Below are 9,859 nucleotides of genomic sequence, written 5' to 3'. Positions count from 1 at the left end.
AGTTTATCCTTCTAACACAGGTAGGTTAGTTCCAAATCTCATACAAAATCTAGAAGTACCTCTCAGATATCGGAATATTCATTTCACTGCTGACCAGTGATCTTTGCCAGGATTTGAGAGAAATTGACTTACCACGCCAACTACATGAGCGAGGTCAGGTCTCGTACACATAATTGCATACATCAGACTGCCGACTGCTGAATCATAAGGAACACTTTCCATTTCTTTCTTTTCTTCATAACTTGTGGGACATTGGACTGAACATAGTTTGAAATGCCCTGCAAGTGGAGTGCCAACGGTCTTTGCCTTATCCATTTTGAATCTTTCAAGAACTTTCTCAATGTATTGTTCTTGAGATAACCACAACTTTTTATTTGTCTTGTCCTTGGAGATCTTCATTCCAAGAATCTGTTTCGCTGGTCCTAAGTCTTTCATTGAAAAAGACTTGTCAAGCTCCCCCTTAAGCTTGTCTATCTTGGTTGAATCATGACCAATGATCCACATATCATCAGCATACAACAACAGTATGATGATATCATTGTCATCATATTTCTTAAGAAATACACAATTATCAGAACTGGTTCTCCTGTACCCGTGACTCATAATGAATGAATCGAACTTTTTGTACCATTGCCTTGGGGCTTGCTTCAATCCATACAAGCTTTTGTTCAACCGACACACCATGTTCTCTTTGCCTTTGACTTGGAATCCTTCTGGATGGTCCATGTATATTTCTTCATGTAGATCACCATGAAAAAATGCGGTTTTGACATCAAGTTGTTCTATATCCAAATCCAGACTAGCAGCAAGCCCAAGAAAAACTTTGATAGATGACATCTTCACCACTGGTGAGAAAATTTCATCAAAATCAACACCTTTCTTTTGGCTGAAACCTTTTACGACCAACCTTGATTTGTACCTCAGTCATGATCCATTTTCTTCAGTCTTCAACATGTATACCCATTTGTTTTTAAGTGCTCTCTTACCTTTCGGTAGATTTACCAAACCACAGGTATGATTGTCATGAAGCGATTGCATCTCATCTTTCATCGCTTCGATCCACTTATCTTTTTGAGCACTTGATACAGCTTCTTTAAAACTTTCTGGTTCTCCGCCATCAGTGAGCATCACATATTCATGTGGACTCTATCTTGTAGAAGGTATTATTTGTCTGATTGACCTTCTAATCTCTGTCTCGGAAGGTGAATTTGAAGAGTTGTCTTGAGTATCATCTGGCTCAACTAACTCTTCATGATCACGCTGCATATCTCCCCCATGATCATGAACTATGGGTGAACGAACTGGATCAAGATTTACTGGAATTTATGAACTTTATGGTTGTGATTCTTTATTGTGTTCAACATCACAACCAATCCCATCTTCAAGAAATACAACTGTTACATGTTTTTTGCTCACAAACGCACGATGTCAAGTTATAATATAGGAATTTAAGTCCAGATCGATCCCACGAAGAATGAATAAATGATATTATATCAAATATTTGCAACTAATATAATCATAATCCTATGTAGAGCTACGAAAATGATTTGATTTTGATAAAACTAAAATTTGCAATAAATAAAATTAAATAATCACGAATTCACGAGATAAAAAATTCAATAAGCGATGAATGCTAGAGGTTCGACTTCACTTGACTGTCCACCATAATTTATTTCTAATGATTGTTCAATTCTAAATTCTTCTAATTTATTAGCCAAGAATCCCTATTATTTTCTACCACCTCTCTTGAGTGTCAAGCAGAATTTTGTATTTAATAGCAAACTCAGTATTTCTATTTAAATTCAACTATTAAATTCGGTAAATAACACGAGAATTTCTTCTAATGACTTCTATGTAGTTATATGCCTCTCGAACAATATAAACACCAAAGATGTATTTTTCTATGTCGTATTCAAAATCTCCTCTCTCGAGTGATAGATTCTAAATAAAATATCATTCAATCTATGGACAGTAAATTGAAAGCATTAAAATCAGGAAAACACAAATAAATTGTGCGAAGTAATTTAAATATATAAATCAAAATATCTCAATCATGATTTCCAGTCAATATCCATCTACCTCTAGAATAAGAAATTAGTTCATAATAAATTCCAAGATCAAACAAAACATGTTTTTCAAACAATCCATAAAACTAGAAAAAATAGAGTTCAAAGAAATTAGAACGAATTAGAATGAAGCTTTTCCATCGCCGGATGCCACCGTCTTCCATCTTCGTACCGGGTTCTTGAGCTCTTATTCTTCAAAAATTCCAACGCCGACTCATTCCCTGCAAAATTTCTCAATCTCTCCTTTTTTCGGCGTCACTCATTAATTTTTCTTTTTATATCTTGCTTCCAAGCCCATAAAAGCCCATAAATCTTGAACGTAAAGATTTTCCAAAAATTCTGATCTAATTCCCAGAAATACGCAGATAATAAAAATATTCCAAGTCCCGCAGATGCTTTAAAACAAGCGCATATGCGCTTTTCTTTGTTCTTCAGTTGTTGGACTTTCACGCAGATGCGTGAAACTTAGGCCGTAGAAGCACTTTCTTCCCTTCTCAGATTTCGACTCTTTTGCGCATATGCATGAGATTCTACCGCGCCTCTTGACTCCTTCAAATCCCTGCCAATTCACGCTTCTGCACAAATCTTACCCGCATATGCACCGTTTTCTCTTTCTCATTCCCTGGCTTCTCACGCTTATGCGTGAAATATAACGCATATGCACCTCTTGAATCTCTCAAATCTCTGCCTTTCTCCGCTTCTGCGTGGCTTTCTCCTACATATGCATCATTCTTATTTTCTTAATTTTTTAGACTTTGACAAAGCTGCGAACAATCTAGCAGATTTCCTTCTTCACTTTCTTCTTCTTTTATAAATTCACCAACTCATGAATCTTCCTACAAACACATAAACAACAACGAACACATAAATCTGCTCGAAACAACGCAAAATGCAATTAAAATCATAACCAAATTAAGTTCATAAAATACACTTATCAAATTCCCCCAAACTAAATCTTTTGCTAGTCCCGAGAAAAACAAGAGACAACACCAAAACTTAACCTCAACATCAACCAACAACTCAACCAATCAAAATCACATAATACTTTGGAGCAAATGACCTCAGAAGTAGTTCAAAAATATTTAAGTCCAATTTCATCCAGCCCATTCAACACTGAAAAATTAATCATTTAACTGGTCAACCGCATAAACTCACAATTCCCGCAACTCACGTTTCAAAACACCTTCATTCAAATTCAATTCACACAACCATAGATCATGAGGAATTTTTAAGTAACATGGGTTCAACGAGGAATCAAATCTCAATCAAAACACTCAGAATCGGCTTAATGCAAAGAAGAATAGTGTGTGCATGTTTTGATTAAAAATTCATAATCAAAGAAAGTGTCTCTCGACTGTCCATAGGCTAAGTTCTCGCACCTTTCTCCACTAGTATATTAGGCGAATGTGACTCGGTCCATAGGACTTAATTAGCTTGTAATGTCAGGCCGGGCTCGTGGCTACAAAAGACTGAAAACAATTCAAAGAAGGGAGTAAGCTTGATCAACCAATCATGAACTGCAACTCCTTTTTCATTCTCAAGCTAGATCAACTTCGTTATACCACTGTTTTCATTCTCTTTTTTCATCTTTTTGTATTTTCAACAACATTTTTTTTTTCAAAACTACCTTCATCTTTTTACTTTTCTCCATACCTCATTCCATCCTCTCAATTAACATTAGGAGCACTAAAAAAATTTCATTCAAACTTACTCCCTTAAGGTCGAAAAAAGTGTTTAGGCTCTTATTAGGTAGTAAATATGGGACCTTGAAAGGATGTCGAATGGGAGTTTATCACACGTTTTCACGCATGCCATTGTTTTTAAATTAAGCTCAAACAAGGTACTAAGGATAATTAATTCATTGGATAGCTTGAAAGGCACAAACGATTCTTAGAAAAATTGCTTAAATCATCCCTAAGTCACAATTTACCCGTATCTTGCCTCGAAGGGTGTCCGAACTAGTTCTAGACAACATCTCAATTCACATTCAAATCATACGAATTAAATCAGTGCAAGAATCAATAATCATCCAAAGTAAGCGATGATTTTCAACACATTTCAGAAGATGCACTTAATGTAATTATATTTGTGTCAGCTCAAACGGGCAACTAGGGATACAATATGCTCAATAAAAATTAGGCCCAAAAATTTCAAAACAACGCCTCAATCATATCTAAGTCTGCATGTCTCAAACTCAAAATCAAGTGAACATCACAGAGTATATAGGAAATTATTCATTCACTTAGCTTTTCCAGTTCAGAATTTGTCAAATAGGCAGATACTCATGTAATTCATAAAAATAATTTTCATCATTGGTCATTCATTCCATTCCTTTTCATGACTTTGTAGTTACAAACAATCACAGAACTTCAACTCGTCAAACAAAACACAACAGACTTAGAACTCCATACAAACTAAACTAAACTCAAACATACTCATTTTTCGTAAAAACTAAATCACCCCCCAAACTTAAACCAAATCATTGTCCCTAATGATTGAAAACAATAAACAGAACACGGGACATGTACCTCTCGGTACCGAGCATCAGGACTCGGTACCATCATCATCAGACTCGTCATTGTGCGACCATGGTGGTGGCGGTGGATATGGCACATTGGTAGGAGGGAAATTCTGAGCGAGTGCCACATTGAAATCATGCACATATGCCATGTGCTCGTTCATTCTTTTCCATTGCTTATGAATTTGTCTTTCCAAAGCATCGAAGCGGCCAGAATAGTCACTCCCTTGAGCAGCATGTGAAGGAAGTTCTGGAGTAGTGAGAGTCGGTGGAAGAGCAGGCTCAGATGGCTGTGGTGGGATCTGTGCAATATCAGTCTGTTGTGTCTGCTTCTGTTTCTGTTGGAACACGTTCTCAGATTTGTCAGATCTGATACCCGTAGCAGCAGAAGTTTAAAATTTTATTTTCTGATCTGGAACGATTCCAGATCGTGGGTATCAAATCCTTACGATTAAAAACAAATAAGTAAAATAAAACATAATTTAATTTTACCTCTCAAGTCTCAACTTGAGGTTATGGACTCCAACAGATAAATCTGCTCTTCTTGTATATTTCAGGAACTGATGACTCGATCAACTCCTGAATCAGGTCCACGAACATAAATCTAAACCCTCTGACCGACTGCACTAGAAAGTCTATCAGAAGTTTCTACGAAGAGAACTAAATAGATTTGATCTGTTAAATCATATTGCAATTTTCAAAAATTGCAGATTGAATTTTCGAACACAGAGAGAGGAAGTGGGCGGCCAACCCTAGAGAGAAAACTCTAGGTTTTTCGAAAATTATGAGACCTTGTGTCTAATTTCTGTACTGCAATAACTTATTTATAACATGGGCTGCCAACAGCTTAGAGCTCATTAGTCATAAGTTCAAGCCTGACAAGCAAAGCCCGCATGTTCAGAAATTAATATAAAATTCATCGTGACTCAAATGGATAAACCAATTTTACCAATGTGTACATAAACCTTTTCTGCATATTTTAAATTCAAGATAAATTTTCTGAATCCGAATTCAGTGATTTCCAAAAATGGCATCCCCATGTCATTTTAGGAAATCTCACTCCCTCTATTCATAAACAAGAAGTCCTGCTTCTCGTTTGCTAAATTTAACTCATTAAATTTAATTATCTCAACGAGGATTAGAAATCTATTACTTGTGTGACCCTCAATGGTTCAGGGATACAGCTAGTCGTGGGCTCACAACTCCTTGTGACTTGAAACAATAATTTCCGACTTGCCCATCGAAACATGGTAAGAGCGCCTAGAAACATCTCCCCATGATTCCCTAGGTATCACTGATAGTGCCTGCAAGAACCAGTGGGTTTCGGTTAGCGTACAGTACGGTCCCTTCATCCATATATCCTGATCGAATCAACAACCATTGGTATATCGAGAGTCGTTCGAGATTCGATAACTATGCAGCATCATGTACTCTGGCCAGAGATTTGTCACAATAATATCTCCTCAGATCGCATAGGATATCCACACTCGCAAGCGTGTGGTGAATCCTTGACAACAAAACATTGAATCCTATATGTGTCGTAACTGTACCCAATCTCGACACCTGATGACCCTCATGGAGTCGGTAAACGAGTCAAAGTACAGTACTAGCATTTAGAGTCTTCATGATGTTTCAAGTAGTAAGGACTAATGGTGTACAACCAAAACCATGGACTTATCCACTCAATTAGGTGAAAACCACTTGGAAAGTCCGAATAGGGTAGTTCGATCATCCATCCAATGAATATCCATTTTCATGCTTCAAAAATCTCTATGTTCCATACCAATGAAACGTGGTACTCGGCATCACAAATGCTAGTCTTAATCTCGAGCAATCCTTATCCTTATTGCGGACGGCTCAATTGACTAGAAACTGGTTTAGAATATACAGTTACAAGATGTGTTTCATGATAGTCATCCATATCCATTATCACATCTTACATGCACTTTAGTATATTTAAGGTCTTTATCTAAACATCGTATAGTACGTTACAACATAACAATATGATAAAAGATAAAGTAAATGCCAATAAAGAGTGTAAATTATATTAAACAAAGATTGTTTACAAATAGAGTCATAAAGGCCCTTAGCCACATGTTGGCTAGCAGGGCACCCACTCTTTCAATCTCCCACTTGCCCTAAAGCCAACTAGTCATACTACGTAGTCCCATAGCTTCGCGATGTTTATCAAATAATGGTCCTGGCAAGGGCTTAGTAAGTGGATCAATGATATTGTCTGCAGAGGCCACTCTCTCGACAGTAATGTCTCCTCTTTCCATGATCTCCCGGATGATGTGGTATTTCCTCAGTATGTGTTTGGATCTTTGATGAGACCTTGGTTCCTTTTCCTGAGCAACGACACCAGTGTTGTCACAGTACACCGGGACTGGACCAACAGCTTCAGGAATGACCCCCAACTCTTGGACTAAATTCCGAATCCAAACGACCTCTTTAGCAGTAGCTGATGCTGCAATGTACTCTGCCTCAGTGGTGGAATCCGATGTGGTGTCCTGCTTGGAACTCTTCCAAGAGACAGCACCGCTATTGAGCATGAATACAAATCCAAAGATTGATTTCGAGTCATCCACGTTGCTTTGGTAGCTAGAGTCGGTTTAGCCTTCTAATTTCATTTATCTTCCCCCATTAACCATGAATATATTCTTAGGCCTTTTCAAGTACTTAAGAATTTCCTTCACAGCTTTCCAATGCATTTGATCGGGGTTGGCCTGATATCTGCTTGTGACACTCTGAGCAAAGAATACATCCGTTTGGGTAGATATCATCCCATACATGATACTGCCTATAGCTGACGCATATGGTATGTGTGTCATTTTCTCTATCTCTTCGTCAGTCTTGGGAGACATAGACTTGGACAGAGAAACTCCATGACACATAGGTAGATTTCCTCTCTGGACTTTTCCATAGAGAACCTCTTCAATATGATGTCAATGTAGGTCGCTTGAGTAAGTCCTATCATTCTCTTAGACCTATCTCTATAGATCTGTATTCCTAGAATATAGGACGCCTCACCCAAGTCCTTCATCGAAAATCTACCTGATAACCATATCTTTGTTGACTGTAATATCCCTACATCATTTCCAATGAGTAGGATGTCATCAACATAAAGTACTAATAATTTCACAACATCCTTAACTACTTTCTTGTACACGAATGGTTCATCCGGGTTCTTGATGAAACCAAAGTCCTTTATTGTTTCATTAAATTTCTGGTTCCAACTCCTTGACACCTGCTTGAGACCATAAATTGATCTCTGAAGCTTGCATACCTTATGCTCGCTTCCCATGGATGTGAATCCCTCGGGCTGCATCATATAGATCTCTTCCTTAATGTTTCCATTAAGGAACGTAGTCTTCACATCCATTTGTCATATCTCATAGTCATTTCATGCTGCTATGGCAATTATGATTCTTATGGACTTGAACATTGCGACTGGTGAAAAAGTTTCATCATAGTCAACACCTTGTCTTTGAGTATAACTTTTTGCTACCAATCGAGCCTTGTAGGTCAGCACCTTACCATCGGGCCCAAGTTTTCTTTTGTGGATATATTTACACACTATAGGAACAATTCCATCGGGAGGATCAACTAAAGACCAAACTTGATTTGCATGCATGGAGTCTATTTCAGACTGCATGGCTTCAAGCCATAAATTCGAATCGGCATCAGAAATTGCCTCCTTGAAGTTTCTCGGATCACATCCAATGTCGGGTTCACTTTGATCCCCTTCAAGTAGGAGATTAAATTGAACAGGAGGTCTAAAAGCCCTTTCGGATCTTCTAAGAAAGTGGCGTGTCATTTATTGGTTCCTGAGGTGTGGGGTTGTTATTTTGTATCTTGGGTTCTTCTCGAACTTCTTCAAGTTCCATCATTTTGCCTTTTCTATCAAGTAAGAATTCCTTCTCAGGGAAGGTGGCATTCCTAGAAACAAACACTTTTGTTTCAGTAGGATGATAGAAGTAATATCCGATCGAATTCTTCAGATACCCTACAAAATAACATAATGTGGATCGACTATCCAACTTATCTCCCACTGTCTGCTTCACGTAAGCAGGACATCCCAAAATCCTCAAGACGAATACTTAGGAGTTTTGCCAATCCATAATTCGTATGGAGTTTTATTAACTGCTTTAGTGTGGACATTGTTCAACAACAATACCGCCGTTTCAAGTGCATAGCCCCAAAACGAAGGTGGGAGCTCAGTGAAGCTCATCATAGATCGAACCATGTCCAACAGAGTTCGATTACGACGCTCTGCTACACCATTAAGTTGAGGTGTAGCAGGAGGAGTCCACTGAAAAAGAATTCCATTTTCTTTCAGATAGTCCAAAAACTCGGTACTCAAGTATTCACCACCTCGATCAGATCGAATTGCTTTAATACTTTTACCTAGTTGATTTTCTATTTCATTCTTGAATTCTTTGAACTTTTCAAATGATTCAGATTTATATTTCATTAAATATAAATACTCATACCTAGAATAATCATCAGTAAAGGTAATAAAGTAGATGTGACCATATTTAGTACCAATACTAAATGGGCTACAAACATCTGTATGGATCAGATCCAATAGATTTTGACTACGCTCAGGATTTCCCTTAAAAGGTGTTTTAGTCATTTTTCCTTTCAAGCAAAACTCACAAGTAGGTAGAGAGTTTATATCTGACATATCAATCATGCCCTCTCCCACTAGCTTGTTCATCATCCGTGAGTAAATATGACCTAGCCTAGCATGCCAAAGGTTTGCTGGGTTTTGACTATCGTTTTTCCTTTTCATTGTTGTTGCCGGTTTATCAACATAATTAACTGGTACGTCTTTTAATTTTAAGTTATATAGATCGTTTTCAAGTTATCCACATCCAATCAAACATTCATTCTTGTAAATATTGCAAATCTCATTCACAAAATTGCAAGAAAAACCATCTCTATCAAGCATAGAAACAGAAATAATGTTTTTAACCAAATCTGACACAAATAAAACATCTCTCAGAAATAACTTAAAATTGTTCTGCAAAATTAAACAAACATCTCCCATAGCTTTCGCTTCAACTCTAGAACCATTTTCGAGCCTCAACTGGGTCTCACCCATCCTCAGCTTACGACTTCTTGACATCACCTGCAAGTAATTGCAAATGTGAGATCCACATCTGGTATCAAATGCCCAAGAAGTAGTATTAAGTGAAACATTTATTTCAATATAAAACATACCCTTCGCAGTTCGTAAGTGCTCGAGATATTCCTTGCAGTTACGTTTCCA

Source organism: Henckelia pumila, chromosome 1, assembly GCF_033568475.1.
Source record: "Henckelia pumila isolate YLH828 chromosome 1, ASM3356847v2, whole genome shotgun sequence".
Classification (NCBI taxonomy): Eukaryota; Viridiplantae; Streptophyta; class Magnoliopsida; order Lamiales; family Gesneriaceae; genus Henckelia; species Henckelia pumila.
The sequence above is the reverse complement of the archived record's forward strand: the minus strand, read 5'-3'. Positions refer to the sequence as shown.